Here is a 16,104-nt window from a genome sequence, read left to right on the forward strand (position 1 = left end):
TTAATTGCACTCGTAACTTCTCGTCTATTTTCGGAAGTTTTCGTGCTACTTGCACCTAGTTGTTTCTACCTCATAGTTTCTAATCTCGTGGGAAAGTCGGGACAACAATTAACTTATGCGTTATTCTGGATCTCAAGCTATCTTCGTACCAAGATTCGTTACAATTGGTTCAGTAGTTTTTACGTGAAAGAGTAGAAATATCCACCGTCACAATCTTTCACATTTGTAAAATTAATAGGATTTTAGTTATCGAGACCTTTCCGTCTTTCCCTAAGGGCACCGTAGGCCGTTACCACACACCACAACGCCGAACACCGACCGCGACTTGACATAGGTTCCCGGAATTAAAATATCTTAAATTCGTAAGCTTAATCCTTAGTCCATGAAATAGCCTCAACCTTTTAGAATGTCTCTTTTAATTATTGTGGGGATTAGAATAATTGATACACATTAATGAAAAAGACTTATTTTCAAATATAAACGAAAGCAAACAAACTAGATATTATGTTGTACAATTCTCGTGAATTATTACATTTATATTGAAAACTGTGTGTTGCTGAGTGTTGTACACTTAAATTGCTATACTACTACTTTATATATATATATGTGTGTGTGTGTGTGTGTGTGTGTGTGTGTGTATGTGTATTTTGTATTTTTTATACTAGTACTTTGGAGTTAATCAATCGTTCTAAAATTATGGTGCGAAAGATCCATTAAGTCCAAGTTAGTCGCGGATTCAGTTACCACTGGAAGCAAATATCTGTGCAGATATTAATGTTCATTCCGGCGATATGCCCTTGTGGTTACGCTACCGTGCATTGATCCAACTAATTTCTTACTACTTACTTATACATGATAAAAAATGAAATCCTCAAAATATATTCCCTCCGGATAGAAAAAAAAGTCGCATGTTTTTATTCATAAAAACAAAATACAAATACTAAGCTTATATTATTAGTATTATAACTATTTCAGTATATAAAGTTATACCTGTAAATAGGTCCTGTATGTAGAAATTTACTTAAAATTTATTTACATACATTTTAACATTGTTTGGGACTTACATCTTCATCATCGTTCTATAATTAAGTATAATTTTATAATAAATATAAGGAACAAAATGGTTGTAAAGCTTTATATTTGATTTATCCATAAGCCTTTCTTTACACACACGCTTTCTGACGGAAAAAGATTGCAACGATGAAAGATAGCTTTAGAGACTAACGTGTTCAAACGACGAACAATTAATCTATACATTAATAAATTAAAATATTTCTGAAATTAGAAGTAAAAACTCCGAAAATAGATCTTTTTGAAAATCTTAAAACTCAGTCTTCACATATCATAAGGTTTTAAATCGTCATAACTCTATATATGAGAAATATTCATAAATATTACGATTATATGAATACCTCGACTAGAAATGAATAGGGGATTGCCCGGTGATATATATATATATATATGGCCCCCGTTGGGTAATTAGAGGATTTTCATCAGTAGAAAATCCCTACGAGCGCCCACTCAGATCCTAGACTAGAAAACCTTTATATAAACTAAATAACGTTAGGTCGGTATATTCTACCACGGCACTGAGTGGAACCGCTGTGGGGAATCATGCTGTGCTGAGAGTAAAAAACAATTGTATTCTCCCGATTCGCAGTACTTAATAGAGCCTAATTAAAAAAATAGTTTACTATTTACAGTAGTAATTGATTAAAATCATGATTCAATATAATCGAATGAATACTAAGGAGATGATATGATATGCTGGGTTTAGTTATACATGAAGGTAGTCAAAGTGGGAACTTCAGGTTAATTAGAGGTCGTCCATCAATCACGTGATCTGTTTTAGCAACTTCTTAATCTTTTACCTACCTTTGTTGATATGTGATAAAATTATAGACTACCCCTCCCTCCCGTATACCCCAATATCACGTTTTTTATGCAAAGTAAATTGAAAATTTTAGAATATTATCTTTAAATACAGGTATAGTCTGATTAAATTTTGGAAAATTAAGCGTCGTAATACAAATGCTTCAATTCGTGCTAAAAACTAAGCCCAACAGGGCTTAGCAAGAAATTGCACGCTGAGTCCAAAGGGCCAAGCCAAAGAGAATCCAATTGATCTTACACTAAATTTTCCAACCACAGCCGGATAGGCCTGTGCTTGAAATATATATCTTCCTATATATACATAAATAAAAATAATTGTTACATTTAATATATCAAGCACCCCGCGCTTTTTACTCTGAATTGAATTATTTATTCTCTTAATAACTTAAATTTTATTATAATTTTATTTTGAAGTAATTATTTAATTAATTATGATTGATCGTTCGATCTTCTACTACTGTGATATAAACTCTTTGTAATTAAAAATTATTTTCTACTTTTAAGTTTGATTAGCTATAAAAGCGTGGTTTTTTAGTTATATTAAAGTATAATTTATTTATATTTTTTAGTTCTATTTTTAAAAGTATTTGCGGACATGTAATAGTTTTCCATTATTAATATAAACAATAAAAGAACTGTTCCGCGCGGAGCAAAGCCACGAACTTACGCCACGCGAAGCGGGCGGGAAACAGCTAGTAAGGAATAAAGGAAGTAAAAACCTGAGTAGAAATTTTTTCGTCTTCCTTAAAAGGATCGGATCAAGTATGCCTAATCAGGACTAGATAAAGCATATAACGCAGATGATTTGTCTGGACCTGATCAGGGTGAGATGAGATTTCCTGATCGGGTCCAGATCAGGAAATCTCATCTCATCCTGATCAGCCGGTTCGGTCAGGTCCTTTTAAAAAACATGATATTCTTGAAAAAATTGTTTAACAAAAAAAAAAAAAGCGAATAGATATTATAAATATGTTACTTAACATAATTATTATGATATTTATTTCCGTTTATTTTTTCCAATGTATTTGTATTATTTATTTATCTTTTTACTTTGAATATTAATTATTTTTATTTATTTTTATGTTATTAATTAATTATTATCAATAATTAAATTGTATTTATTGACTTCTAATAATTAACTACTAATTAACTATTTCCTATTACTTACGACTGCTCCACTGATATACAGGGTTACAGGAAAAGTCGACCTAGATCCGTTAAGGGCGTGTAGTACACACCATTTCTGAATGATTTTACTATGGAACCCCCCATCCTAAACTTAACCGTTTTCGAGATATTCGAGTTTTAATTTTTTTTTATGAAAATGCCCAATTTTTCGGCTATTGAATTGAATATTTTGAATTTTTTTGACTCTTATGATTATTTTTTTGGTTTTTTACATGAAAAATGAGATGCTTAATGACCTTAATGACTAAAATTGCACGTAAGTTAACTAAATAGGTCGTTGTAGACGATCGAAACTTAAGAAAATAAGTACAAATTATAAAAAAATATTTTTCTTTTCTGGATATCTCAAAAAATTATTATGGCACTTGCTCTGCAGATGTGCTTAAGAACATCTACATTTTATCAGCTATCCAACGAAGTATAACACTCTAGGTTATTTACTAACCTCAAAGGTGAAACTTAGTTTCTAAGGCTACATGGCAGTCAGAATAAATAGCGCTTATTTAATTAATTTGACTTAAGTTCAGCATCATCATCATTACAAGATCGTCGGTGATTGTAGTAAGCTAAATGAAACAATAAATCAGTTCAAAATAACATTTATTCACCTAATGTTTTTGAAGTTCATGTTCCACGTGTCCACCTCTATTTCGCACACATTTTCTCATTCTTTCACGTAGTCCACTTTTCACTACACCAATGGTTAATGTATAAATATTTTTTTATAATTTGTACTTATTTTCTTAAGTTTCGATCGTCTACAACGACCTATTTAGTTAACTTACGTGCAATTTTAGTCATTGAGGTCATTAAGCATCTCATTCTTCATGTAAAAAACCAAGAAAAAAATCATAAGAGTCAAAAAAATTCAAAATATTCAATTCAATAGCCGAAAAATTGGGCATTTTCATAAAAAAAATTAAAACTCGAATATCTCGAAAACGGTTAAGTTTAGGATGGGGGGTTCCATAGTAAAATCATTCAGAAATGGTGTGTACTACACGCCCTTAACGGATCTAGGTCGACTTTTCCTGTAACCCTGTAGAAATGGTATAGAAACATTAATGTTCTATTAACTGTATAGAAACATTAATAGCGCGATTCAGGCTCAGTTCGCATAATTTCTTTCCGGCTATCCTGATCTGGACCGGACCGGGTTCTGATCCAATATGCCTTACCATACTTGATTATATTTTACATCAGGCTATCCTTGTCTGGACCAAACCTGGTCCTGATAGAGCTTGCCGGATCTGGTATGCCTCATTCTATCCTGATCCGGTCCAAATACATAAACTGGTTGAGCCTGACCTTTTTTCTAGTCGGGGATCTGGTTAAGCCTGACCTTTTTTTATAGTCGGGAATGCAACTAGCCTTAAAAAGTATCTGCCTCCGTTGTGCTGTGCCGAGTGCCCGGGCGAAAGAGTAAGTCCGAAACTGCAGGCAAGCGCAGATCGCGCACTAGCTTATCTCTCTTACTTCCTTAGAGAAGATCCACGAAAGAATTTATTAATCAAAAATAATGGGAATCTGTTATTGAATTATTGCATTGTCATCGGTCCTTTAGCGATAAACTCCGTAACTACTGAACCAATTTATATATATATATATATATATATATATATATATATATATATATATATATATATATATATATATATAATATATATAAAATTCTCGTGTCGCTGTGTTTGTAGTTAAACTCCTCCGAAACGGCTTGACCGATTCTCATGAAATTTTGTGCGCATATTGGCTAGGTCTGACAATCGAACAACATCTATGTTTTGTTTAATTTTTAGATAAATTATTTATTTTTTATTTTATAATGATTTGGCGTTGAAAAATACATACAACCCTAAATTTTCGCCCTTCTAACACCAACCCCTATTTTTAAATAGCGTTTAGCGGCAAGACAACGTTTGCCGAGTCAGATCAGATATATATATATATATATATATATATATATATATATATATATATATATATATATATATATATATATATATATCGTAGATTCAAATTTCTGGTATTTATGTGAACAATGAGAAACAAAGAGAAAAAAGAGTTCTTAATTCCACTGTATTTTTTTCTGCCTATGTGTCTGTATATTTGTTGTAGCATCAACCAAAATATGTTCATCGAAACTAGGTTCAGTTTGTACAGTTGTAAATCTAGGGCTATGACGTATGAGCTTGTATCGGCTTAAACTTGATACAGTATACATACATATACGAGTATAAAAGTAGAGTTATTACTCTATAAAGAAATGCAGTAATATTGTAATGAAAAAAATTCACGTGTATGAAGTCGCACAAAACTAGTTCTAAGTAAAGACACATTAACTGTTAAAAATTTACCCAAAATTGAATTAATTGATATAGAAAAATAACATTTTATTCGCTTTTGATAAACAAAACTGTCAACAAAATTCGATGTACAAGCTACACGAGTTAGTAAAGAGTTTGTAAGGTACGACCCTTGGAAAATTTATAGGCGAACACGATCCCGGGTTCCAGGACGATAAATAGCTTAGCAAAGTATGTTACAATGAAACCAATTCTGTTATGAGTTATAGCTCCGCCTCGGCGACGAGCTCTGTTTTAGTAGACTCTGTATGTATCTTTACGACTTTTCTATAATATTAGCACAATATTATGTCTAAAAGTAAATTAAGAAAACTTGATATATAAGTCGATGTAAACGAAATAGGTACAGGTATTAAATCGTCTGTGTCATAAACAGAAAAACGTATACTTATGTTGAATTATATTTACGAATTTACTGCGGAATTTCTTACTGATTCTTATCTACAGAATCTACATTTTGTATCAGCGGTAATTTTACTTGAACTATAATTCATTAAACAAGTATTATTTCAATTTTTAAAATAACGAATTAAATGTGCTTTTAAAGTACTTGAAAAAAGTAGTTTTCTAACAAACTATATTAACATAAGATTGACATTGTTAAGTTTCGTACTCGTTACTAGATGGCGCTGACCTCCGTTACATCACGCTATCAAAGTTTTACGAAGAATAAATATACCTTGACGGTTACCAATTGTAAGCATGCCATATATACACCACCACACACACGACGTTACTGATGGCAATTACTTGTAAATTGTAATGTAATTTAACTATTATTTTCATTTTTCATTATTCTTTCCAATAATGGTATTCTTGTTTCGTTTGGCATTTCTTTAGAAGAGAGGTTCCCAAAGTTATTTTGTCTACTGCCTACTTTGAGAATAAATTATTTTATAGTGCCCCCATTTTTTCACCAGCTTAAAAACCACTATAACTTCAAATTAAATTAATTATTGCGAGCTATATTAGCGGAGATTAATCATCTAAACGAGATTCTAAACGAGACTTTTACTATAACCCACAAGAGTTAACTTAAGACCCGAGCGCAGTTGATAGTACACAGCGGCGCTCAAGTCTCCAGTTAACTCTTACGGGCTGCACCTGCCAATGAGAATGATTATTAAAACGTCACTTTATAGTATTTAGACAAAGTATCTTTTATTCAAAATAAAATGAACATAATCTAATTTCATAATCATAATTTTATAAAAACTAATGTGAAGAACGATCATAATCGCCCCCCAAGCCTTTACGCAACGCTACCATTTTTTTTTCTGGGTTTTACCCTTAGGCCTGCAGCGCCCACAAGGGGGCGTAATCATTTACTTTGGGAAAGGCTGCTTTAGAATATTAATGTTGAATATTATTGAAAACAATTGGCGATAGGAAACGGGGGAGGGTGGGGGGGGGTTACAGACGATTTATTGGTACGTTTTATTCATAAATATCCATGTAGACGGTATTGTAATTTCAATTTTGATTTCACGTACCCTAATACAGTATTGTAGATTGTATTGAAAAAATGGCAGACAATATAAGACACAAAATTTTTGGTTTCCAATATCTTATTTTTCTAATATTATAAACATTTCTTCAAATACCAGTTACACCTAAAACTGCTTTTTATTTAAAGTTTTTTTAAATAATAAAAAGCTGTTTTATAATATCTTAATTAATAAAAAAGAAAAAAAAAAACACTTAAATTTTCATGTACTCTAATCCTAAAGTAAGAATTTACGGTAATTACGGTAGAGATTGTTCAATCTAAGTTAGTTTAAATATTCAAAAATTCATAATAACAGCAGTATTGTTAACTGAGTTCCACTTCCCGTTTCCGGCAATTAGTCGTAGGTGAGTTATGTTATGAGACCCCAGCCCAATTTAGATACTGCGGCATACATACTGCGCCTATTATGTCTTAAATTATGAACTGTTTATTCCTGCGGGAGTGCGTAAATCTGTGCGCACAGTAGGGTTGTGCTTAACGTTATTTGCGTATTGATTCCTATTTATAGTGAGTAATCATGAGTAAACTTTATATTTTTTTTAATAAGTTTTTTCTATATTTGATATGATTAATCGAATGTACGGGGGCGCGGTACAAATACGAAAACGGTTGTTTACTCAGAAGTCTTAAAAGGTAATTACTGCGAGGCCTTCATGAGTTAATTAAGACTTTATCTTAACCCTTAGACCATTATTTTGAATATATAAGTTAGCAAATGAATGAAACCCTTTAATGAAGTTGTTTCTCGTTCTTAATTAACGAGAGTCCTTTTACGAACACGCTGTTAACGTAATGGGAAAAATAATAGAAATAAATGGATCCTACCAATAAAATTATTTGTTCAATTAATAGACTCCTTTCTAAAGAAAATTCCTTTAGGTATCTAAAATGATTATTTTTATTTTAAACCTTTTTATTTAAAACCCGCGACTTCGTCCGCGTGGAATTTAACAAAAAAGTGATTGTTCAGTTCCCAGAGTTATAATATAAATAAATTTCTAAAATAAAAGTAGCCTAAGTTACTCCTTATTACATCAGCCATCATATCATTTTAAGTCCCATGAAAATCGGTTCAGCCGTTTCAGAGATTAGCCGGAACAAACAGACAGACAGACAAAAATTGTGAAAAATGTTTTTTCGGTATATATACCGTGTCCATATGCATTTAGTAAAAAGCGGTTATTTTAATAGTACAAACAGGCACTTCAATTTTATTTATTTGTATAGATTTAGGTAAGAGATATATCCTGCTCAAGATCTGATGCTCCTCGCCTGGGGAAGTTCCTTAACTTTACAGAAGACCACAGCTAACTAATACTGCTCTCAAGTAGTGTTGTGTTCCTGTGGTGGGTGAGACGACCAGAGATTCTACGGAGGGTCGAGGATTGGATTGACAACGCGCTTGCGATGCTTCTAGTGTGCTGGCGGCGTGCGGGTGCTGTGGGCGTCCATATGCTTCCATATAATTTCTGAAACGGCTGGCCTTTTCAAAAATTAGCCGAAACAAACAGACAGATAGACAAACAGACAAAAATTGTAATAAAAATTATTTTGGTATATGTACCGTATATAAATCCATATGAATTTAGTAAAAAGCGGTTATTTTAATATTACGAACAAACTTTATTTATTGTATTATTTGTATAGATTGGATGTAGGAAATGCCGAATATATATAACCATTTTATTTTTGTTGTTGTTCTTCGTACAAAATGTTACTACAACAATAAAAATATATTATTAAGTATACTAATAACGATTTGCTTATGATATAAATATATCGCAAATTCAAAAAACATAAAGTGTTTTTTTCTATTTGAAATTAATCATTTTAGGCATTCATCAGGCGTTTCGTGACTCATTTCCGAACATGCAAAGTAAGCAAAACTTACTAATATACGTTACGACACCGAGGCATCCGATTCAGCCCGTAATATCCCACTGCTGGGCATATACCACTTTCTCTATGTTGGAAAAAGATCAGAGCTTAATCTACCATTTATGACAACAACCGGGATCGACGGCTTAATGTGGTTTCCTAGACACAATGGGTAGAGCCACAAAGACAGACATCCAAACCGGAAAGAAATACAAAAATATCTATCCCGAGCAGGAATCGAACCCGCAAACCGTCGATGTTTGGGCGCGTCACACGCATTCCTACACCAGAGCGGTGGTTTGTACCGAGATATCGGTAATGATAAACTATCGGCGACGATCGATTATTAACGACATCACGTCGTTCATACCGCGACGTGCGCATTTGGTTGTACGACAAACACGTAAATATGTTTGTGTGAGGTTACGGGTTGGTGACCGCAAGGTTCAATGTTGAATTCAAACTCTGTAAATTTTTCTTATCTATTTTTAAGGGTTTTTTAATCATTATGCATTCTAGCATTTCATGCTAAGCTGTCATACGTAACAAGCTAAATTATATATAAAAAAGTTAAAAATCATAGACAAACAGACATCATACCACATATTGCTTTAGCCACTTCGGAAGTGGAATCTGTCAAAGCACTTCGTAATACTCTAATATTAAATTTACATAGATGAAATTGGATTGTCAATACTGAAAAGAAACACGATAACACACGTGTTACTATGGTAATGACTGGAGCAAAGTCTACAACTGCTTTAGTACTAGACCTAATAATTTCAAACCATGGTATTTTGGGAGGATGCCATATGATCGTTTTGTACTTTATGCCTTTGTCTCTCTACTGTCTATCAAAGTATGCTCACCATAAATACAAGATGTTAAAATTTACTTTAGAGTGTTTTGTAATTTTATATAATAAATGTAAAATTGTACATTTCACATCTCATTTAACGACCGACTAGAATCTCATAATTGTACATTTTAAACTTCATTTCAGCGCCGCGCAACACCCAGCGACGCTTAAATTACTGTGATAAAGCGAGCAAATTGCACGCACATAAACTGTTTGAATATGAAATTACGAGAAAGTCTACGTGTGCGGGTGTACCCCTCGTACATCGTGCGAGTTGAACATCCCTTGAGGATTCTGAAATATAATTGTGGCGGCGCCGAACAAACCCACGCAATTTTTTACTGAAAACGGAAACAAATCGATGCCTCCTGACGCCGTTATTTAAAAGCTTAATAGCATCTTGGGGTGTTAATTTATCCTTTAAACTTTATTGCTCACCTAGTACGAGTCCCGGAGCGTCTTCCATAATGACAGATGATTGTTATGGCGTGAGTAATCTGTACTACACTTAGGGGAGCAGGAGCGAGACCATTTTATCTTTAAACGTGTTTAAGGAGTTGAGTTTATGGTTTTTAATGTCTCGGTAATCACGGTTGAAAAATTACTTTTATATTTCGTAAACGTAAGCTTTATTATTATTGTTATACGTATTATTTTTTCGTGAAATAGCGTCAAAGGAACAATTTAAGGATCTTTAATATTTTTTATGTAAGTGTACCACGAGAATTAACTAAATCATCATAGAGTATCGTCTGCTTCGGCTTAAAAATTTGGACCGAACAATAATATACAGACTCCTAGGAGGACGGTAAAACAGTACGGCATGGTGTCATCTGCAAGCTTTTAAACCATCGTCCGTATGTCTGGCACTTGATTTACAAACTTAGTTCACGATTTTTCTACTTTAAATGCCATCCCTGAAAATCCCTGCGCTTAAAAATCCCTTCGTGTAATTCTTTTCAAACTTTTGCTTTAAGACATTACTTTTGTAAAAATAAAGGCACCTCAACAACAATTTCCTTTTAAACCGATTTTAAATAAGGCTTCGGTTTGACTATATTTTTTATGTGGTGGTGTTGTGAACCAATTCTGATGCTTGTCACGTGGTCTTTTTTAAATTTGGTAGCGGTAGTTGGTTTTGAGTCAAAAGCAACAACGAAACTATATATTTATTGACAATAGGAAGAAATATTATCGTAATCGTACATGTTAAATATCAAAAAACGAAGAAAAAAAAATAGTGAAAGCATTTAGAGAAAATATTTAAAAACGTAGTTTTTTTTGTTCGATGCTTAGAAGTCATAAACAAACGGTCTTATTACATTTGTATTTTGATTAACAGTAGATGATTAAGCGAAACTATTACGTATGGGTATCTTCAAATGAATATTAATGTCTAATGAATATTTATATGCAGTTTATATATTAAAATTATACTTTTATAAATCTTAAAAAAACTTTTGTTTTTGGTGAAAAGACCGCTTTTGTTCTATGTGTCTTCTTCAGTTCTTCTTCAGTTAAATAGTGTATAATAAAAGTCTTACCGTTATTATTGTCTGCGTTTGACGACACAATGGTAGAGAAGAAAGAGATACTATCGGTTTTCTACATTTATTACCATGCTTATTTTTTAACGTGATTTTTTTTAGTAATTTGCCTATTTTTAAGTGATGACATTGGAATGTGTCCTATTGTCTTGCTTTACAATGAGTAATGAAAGAGGGGATGAAAGTGGGTATACTGTTAGCGTTCTTTACTCATTAGCCTCAGTGGTTTTGGTTCCTGCATTACAGCGTCATTCACCTATGCTCATGCACATACCTACATCTATAGTGTAATTTAAATCATTCGAGCTACAATTTAAGTTTCAAGCGATTTTATTATAGAGTAAATAATAAGCTATTTAATTATTTAGTTAAAAAGCTGTGTTGAAAACGAATCTTGTGGAAGTGCTAACTGGATCTTATGAGCAGAAAAATGGCCTGCAGAGAAATTATGTCACTGGGTATGTATTTTTATATTGTTTAGCTCTGTTTTACTTGTGGTCCGGGAGCCAGTGACAGATTTTCATGACCAAATTTCACCCAATTAAAACTTCGTAAAATGCATTAGGGATTTATATTATGAATATTTGCGACCGTCAGCTGCGATTCCACGGGTGGGCAGACAGTGGAAGCCTCCTACGTATAAAGAAAAAAAGGTTTTTTTAGTCATTTCTCGCACTTTAAAATTTGTCGGATTATAGTTTACCTAGTATCTTGAAGGAAAAATAAAGTCAGCTGTCCATAACATAGTGGATTATACGTCAGCTGGCTTCTTGAATATGAAAAATAAATTAAATTTTCAATTATTTCCTCTCAACTAAAAATCCCCTGGTGATAGTTTATATTCTACTATGAATGAAAATTAATGTCAACTGACTGTATCTCGGCGGAAAGTTTGTCAGCTGTCGCGAATATATTCATAATATAAATACCTAATGCATTTTACGAAGTTTCGATTGTGAGGAAGTAATTGACCAAATTTGTACCTGGCTCCCGGACCATTGGTGATGATAAATTTTCAAACGATTATGCCACGTACATCAGTATATTATAAATAAAATTTTCTGTTTTAACATCAAATTTCAAAATTTGACATTCGACACAAAGTAATGTGATTAAAATTAAACAATAATATGACTAATCGTACTATATTTTAATTTTGTTCCAGAACAAATTATCGAATTCGATAGTAAAAATCGACTTCGTCGTGTGCTGCGGAGAGATGGTAGAAATGTTAGAGGTCTTGGACCTGGTCGTGGTTGACACAGGAGGCGTTGTACTCGTGGCAGAGGTGCAGTTCCTAGTCCACTGCAACACAGCAACAGTGACGATGACACGAACCCGAAACAACAAGAGGCGAAGAAGATGTCGGTCACGTTGACGTGTTCAATCCCAGAAAAGATCAACAAAGGTCCCGATAGGCAAAATAGAACTTAAAATTCGTACCATACGCTAAGTACTTTTAGATCATAAGAATTTGTATAAAGCCTACCTTATCTGTTATTACTAATGAATGTTTTTGTACGGTCTATGAGTTTGTGTAAATAAAGATTTTTTTTCTGATTTGTTTTTTTTTTTTGTTTGTATTGATGACTATGTCCTTGCTAATTTTTTGATTTCACTCAATGACAATAACATTAATAATATATTCATATTCATAACACTGTAATAGAAAGTTACACCAGTCTGTTATAGACTAAATAGTAAATAGTAGATACTATTCGCTGTGTAGTTACGGCAGTAAAGAATATAGCCACCCTCTCTCTTCCCGTGGCTGTCGTAAGAAGCGACTAAGGGATAACACAGTTCCACTAACACCTTGGAACTTAAAAAGTAGACCGATGGCGGGGTAACCATCCAACTGCTGGCTTTTAAATACACAAGCCGAAGACGAGCAGCAGCGTCTTCGGTGCGACAAAGCTAGCCCTATGGTCATCAACCCGCCTGCCCAGCGTGGCGACTATGAGCAAAAGATTAGAGTTGGGGAGGCTTATGTATAACAGTAGAGTGTGATAGGCTGAAGTGATGATGATGATGAGGTACTAGAATAAATCAAGTCACCAAGGTCGTCAAGGGACTTTTCATCAAAAACGCGGTCAAATCCGTTTGAGATATAACCGAACAATGTATTTTACTTCTTTCATATTCATCAATCAACTTCTAAAAAAGATTTAAAATGGATACGACTTACTCACGACAGTGGAATTATGCTACTTGATTAGGTGAACTGATCATTCCCAGATTTTATATAACCTTAATACCATAAAGGAATTTAGAGAGACACAGTATAAATACTTATCGGCTAAATGCGTAAGTTAACTTACGAATATCATGTATATTATGATTTATGATAATCGGTTGGATCACATAATTTAATTTATATATATCGGCTTATCTTTAAATAAATAAAATTGGAGTGTCTGTTTGTAACACTAAAATAACTGCTTTTTACTAAATGCATACGTATACACGGTACATATGCTAAAATAACATTTTTTTAAACTTTTGTTTGTCTGTCTGTCTATCTGTCTGTCTGTTTGTTCCGGCTAATCTCTGAAACGGCTGGACCGACTTTGACAGGACTTTCACTAGCAGATAGCTGTTGTAGTAAGGAGTAACTTAGGCTACTTTTATTTTAGAAATTATTTATTTAGTTACTTTGCGAACTGAACAACATTTTTTTTATTCCACGTGGACGAAGTCGCGAGCACAGCTAGTTACTAAATATATATAAAAATCAATTGCTGTTCGTTTGTCTCGCTAAAACTCGATAATGAATGGGCCGATTTGGCTTATTTTAATCTTGAAATATTTGTGGAAGTTCAAGGAAGGTTTAAACGGTGAGAAACATAAATAAAAGGTAAGGGAAAATACTAAAAACGACAATTTGCCTTTTGTCAAAAAAAAGTTGTCACTTGGTTGTCAAACATTTATAGGTGCGTTCAGGAAGTGTTTTGTCCATATTTTTCACAAATGTCTGTAAGTGATACGAAGTTCACCGGGTCATCTAGTTACTAAATAATTGTGTTTGCAGGCAAACGAAAAAAACCGACTTCAATTACATCGACTAGTCATACAACGTAGATCGTCGAAAAAATAGTCAAGTAACTACGCGTTTTCAAAGATTACTCAAAAAGTAGTTATTAGATCTCAATAATCTCAACAGCTTTTGATTAACATCAGCTTTTGATTAAATTAAAAATTATCAAAATCGGTACACCCAGTAAAAATTTATCACGGATTTTCGAGAGTTTCCCTCGATTTCTCTGGGATTCCATTATCAGATCCTAGTTTCCTTATCATGGTACTAAACTAGGGATATCTACTTACCAACAAAAAAGAATTATCAAAATCGATACATCCAGTAGAATGTTATGCGGTATAATACAACGTAGGTCGACGAAAAAACCGTCAAGTAAAAACGCATTATTAGATATAACTCGAAAAGTAGTAGTTAGATCTCAAATAAATTTAAATGGGACCAATTGACACACACCGCTTTTCGATTTAAAAAAAAATTGTCGAAATCGGTCCACACGGTCAAAAGTTCTGATGTAACATACATAAAAAAAAATACAGTCGAATTGAGAACCTTCTCCTTTTTTGGAAGTCGGTTAATAAAAACAAACTCTTCATAGGAAAATAAATTAAAATACGGGTCTCATCTCGATGACGGAACTAACTTGATGCGAACATTCATTATCATTAAACATTACATTCAAAATCATAGAAATTCGCTGTTCAAAAACAAAGAATAAAACTGTATATTTCTTGATAATAGGAAGAGAGACTCAATCGTACAAAAAACTTGGTGAAATATAAAAAAAAGGAAACGAAATGAAAAAACCCTTTAAAATCGTTTAGTGAAAAAAATTAAAAGTTTAATTTTGTCTGATATTTGAAAGTCGACACAATTATACTTAACAATAGACGGTAAGACATAAAATCAGAAAAAGTTGTTTCATTATAATCGCCAATTTAAAAAAAGACACTAAACAAATAGGCAAGGTAATAAAGTAGAATGCGGTCAAATCCGTTTAAGATATAACTTCTAAAAAAAATTTAAAACGAATACGATTTACTCACCATAGTGGAATTATGCTACATTATGAGGTACAAAAATAGGTCCAGATTTTATAATATAACCTTGTTCGAAAAATATTGTAAAAGAAATTAAGACAGACACACTATAAATCCTTATCAGCTGAAACATAATTTAATTTAATACAGTAATTATTAGGGATATATCGGCTTATCGCTAAATAAAAACTAACTCATACGAAAGTAATTAAAACACGGGTCTCATCATCTCGATGACAAGACTAACTTGACTGGCCCGTTCGCGTTGGCGCAGTTTGTAGTGACACTGCTTTCTGCTACAGGGGTTGTGGGTTCGATTCCCACCCCGAATCTGGGTTTAATATATATATTTATTTATATATGTATTATTTATATGTATGTTTATCAAAAAAAATTTAGTTATACCAATCGGTTGTTACCTATAACATAAGCATTAAGTTGCTTACTTTAGGAACAGATGACCGTGTGTGTATGTTGTAAATATTTACTTATTTATTTATTTCATATTAAATTTAATAAGTCAAGATGTGATTCAAGTTGAGATACGAGAAAGTCTGATCATCCCAAGCAAAAGCTATAGAAATTCAATTGTTCAAAAACAAAGAACAACAGTGAATAGTAGAAATAAAGAAGACAAGACCAACTTTCTACATTTACTACATTACTTATTTGTTTAAAGTGTTTTTTTTAGAAATTTGCCTATTTTTGAGGGATGACATTGAAATGTATCCTATTGTCTTGCTTTACAATGAGTGATGACAGAGGAGATGAAGTTGGACTGTTAGGGTC

The sequence above is a fragment of the Melitaea cinxia genome, chromosome 2, assembly GCF_905220565.1.
Source record: "Melitaea cinxia chromosome 2, ilMelCinx1.1, whole genome shotgun sequence".
Taxonomy (NCBI): domain Eukaryota; kingdom Metazoa; phylum Arthropoda; class Insecta; order Lepidoptera; family Nymphalidae; genus Melitaea; species Melitaea cinxia.